This window comes from Cucumis melo, chromosome 3, assembly GCF_025177605.1.
Source record: "Cucumis melo cultivar AY chromosome 3, USDA_Cmelo_AY_1.0, whole genome shotgun sequence".
Classification (NCBI taxonomy): Eukaryota; Viridiplantae; Streptophyta; class Magnoliopsida; order Cucurbitales; family Cucurbitaceae; genus Cucumis; species Cucumis melo.
Window position 1 is genome coordinate 17,348,290 of NC_066859.1, and position 3,269 is coordinate 17,351,558.

At 29.4% G+C, this 3,269-nt stretch overlaps 1 long non-coding RNA gene across 1 annotated transcript; it reads right to left on the bottom strand.

Moving 5' to 3' along the window:
- Nucleotides 1–1,527: 1,527 nt before the first annotated feature.
- Nucleotides 1,528–2,991, bottom strand: LOC127148528 (uncharacterized). The gene is made up of 2 exons (XR_007819559.1): nucleotides 2,955–2,991; nucleotides 1,528–1,783 (listed from the first exon to the last, which is right to left on the bottom strand). It is a non-coding gene; the product is annotated as an uncharacterized LOC127148528 (long non-coding RNA).
- Nucleotides 2,992–3,269: the final 278 nt, after the last annotated feature.

The following is a 3,269-nucleotide window of genomic DNA, read 5'->3' on the forward strand; positions in this document are numbered from 1 at the left end:
GCGATTTCGTATTTCTTCTTTCCTCTTTTTCTTTTCTGCAATTTCTTTCCATCATGTTTCTTATTTTTCAATTCTTTATTTACTTTGTTTAATCTTTCCATTGTCTTTCATCTTTTCCTTTTTTTTTTTTCGCTTCGATTTCTTTCCATCGTCTTTCTACTTTTCCTTTTTTCGCTGCGATTTTTTTCCATCATCTTTTTTCTTTTCTTTTTTACGCGTTTACATTTTGGCAACTAAATCTAAACAACTTTGTATAAGTCTGTGTATAAAAGAAATAGCAAAATCTAATGTGTATAAGACTGTGTAAAAAAAATAGCAAAATCTAAAAGATCGTGTATAAAAAATCTTAAAAAAAATCATTTAGATTGGAGAAGCCAAATGTAAACGATCATGTAAAAAAAAGGTAAACGATTGTGTAAAAAAAAATAAAAAATTGTGTATAAAGAATCTTGAAAAAAAAAATCATTTAGATTGGAATAGCCAAATGTAAACAATCGTTTATAAAAAGTAAACGATCGTGTGTATAAAAATCTTGAAAAAAAACTTGAAAAAAATTCATTTGAAATTGTAGTAGCCAAATGTAAACGATTGTGTAAAAAAAAGTAAACGATCATGTAAAAAAAGTAAATGATCGCATAACAAAAAAAATTAAAAAGATCGTGTATCAAATTTTTTTTTAAAAAAAAATCATTTAGATTTGGGTTCCCAAATCTAAATAATCGTGCAACAAAATTAAACGATGGAATCGAAAAGATAAATTGTAGCCATATCTAAACGATTATGTATAAATTGTAGTCATATCTAAACGATCGCTTATAAATTATAGCCATATATAAACGATCGCGTATAAATTATAGTCATATCTAAACGATCGCGTATATATTGAACCATATCTAAACGATCGCCTTGTAGCCATATCTAAACGATCATGTATATATTGAACCATATCTAAACGATCGCCTTGTAGCTATATCTAAACGATCGTGTATGTATTGAACCATAACTAAACGATCGCCTTGTAGCCATATCTAAACGATCGCATATAAATTATAGTCATATCTAAACGATCGCGTATATATTGAATCATATCTAAACGATCGTGTATATATTACACGCGCGTTATTGACAACGTGGTTGACGGGACATTTTTGGTATTTTATACCATGGGCCTCTGGACTTTTTCCGTTTTTTGAATTGTTCTATAAAGTATGAATATTTTGCCGCTTTTTTTTAATTTTTTAAAAGACCCCATTTTTTAAAATATTGATCAATATAACCCTAAATTTGAGTAATCAAATATTTTCATCCTTGGATATATTGAAAAACTCCAATTAAGTGTATATATTCAGTTACACCGACAAAATTGTTGTAGCCCTTGGTTATCTGACCACACATTATTGACATCGTAATCCATCTTTATTCGAGCTATAGTTATCTCAAAATCACATCATAGCCTAACCTAACATAACCAAAATGTACACATATAACACAAGTAGTTTCTTAATACACGTCACGGCACAGAATCAGTACTTCAAAATAGTCATTCAATTTAAAGGTTATTTATAAAACATATAAAAAAAGAGAGAGAGAAAATGTCCAAATGCATACAACAGAAATAGTAACTTATGTGACGTGGGATTTTGAGGAGCATTGTTATGATGGTCATTTAGAGGAGGAAGCGAGGAGGATCAATACGGTCGCATTTGAGTGAGTTGGTTTGGCCACCTCCTCCATTACTCCTGCATGGTTTTATGTGCGAATTCCTTTTCCTTCTATCCTTCCTCTACAAAACAGCACATATTGGATCAGTGAGGCGAATGCACTTTATAATTCATCAAAATTAATCCGAAAAAAAAAAAAAGGAAAATACCGAGGCTTGAACTTGAGTCCAAGAAGATTGAACGACAGGTATGTGACTAAACTACCTCCTCTTATAATTATTTGTAATTATTTCAACTTTTTTATATATATATATCATATAAACAACGTCAAATTGTAGACAACTCCAACTATCTGAACTTATATTAAATCTGCTAACTTATCCAACCAATTCATTTGAATTTCCTACCAAGTCTAAAAAAAAAAAAAAAAAAAAACAGAGAAAGAGAGACAGAAAGACAGACAAAATGAACGTGTATAACAGAATCAGAAAAAATTGATTGTCGATAGAGATAGTTCTATTAACTATGTATAATAACTTTCAATAGTTAATTTAAGTCTATAGAATCATATAGATGCGAGGAGATTTAGCTACTAGTGTCTACTTTTTCAATATTCAATTGGATGACTTTAGATAATCATCCTTACTCTTTTATTCCGTATATCAATCATATGATCTCAACTTTCAAATTTAGCTTAATTAATTTTATTTAATTTTTAAATGGACCCATCTCTTACAGTATTTTTGTTGCATAGTAAAATCAAAATAAAACCAATTCAAATTTTTGTGTTGAAAAAAAAAAGAGAAACATATTTCATATGTAAAAGTTTTATTTGGCATCTATCTAAGCAATCCAAACACAAAATCAAACTTAAAAAGTATATGGGATGTATAATTAATATAAAACTAATACACTAAATAGAGTAAATTTAGCGTAATAAAAACACAAAATCAAACTTAAATTGCTATATTTGAAAATTAAAAAAAAAAATCTTGCTAAATTAAAAAAATCTTAAAATATTTATTGTCATTCCTATAATTACCCCTAAAATATAAACAAAAGAGAGTGTTTTGTTGACTTTGGAATGGTGGATTCAATATATATGTGTTGGAATTTGAAAGTGTTCTATATTGGGAGTTATTAAGTATCTCTATAAATGTCCAAAAAAAGAAAAGTTAGAATTTGAAATTGAGTAATTCAATGTTGAAATGTTTTCTTTGGGTCCAAAGCGTAGAGAGTGATTATTGTACTTAAAATAAATAAAAATCAGAAGAGAGTGGAAGAGATACATACTAATGTGACGATACCCCTTGAAGTTTGAGGAGGTGCTTGGATATTCGACGCCATGGGAATTTTGGGGTCCGGTGCGACGGTGGAAGCGGAGGAAGACACATGTGGTTGCTCTCTAAAAAGTTGAAACCTCAAAAATCTTGAGATGCTCATCGGAATTTGTAGGAGAGACTTGAAGATGATAGGCAAATACAAAGCAACCCTCTTCGGAATCATCTCTCGTTTCCTATTCTTTTCACTTGAATCTCCATATATATTTAATTTTTTATTTCACTTTTTTCGGTTTAGATATTGGATCTATTCTCCTTCGCTCTACCA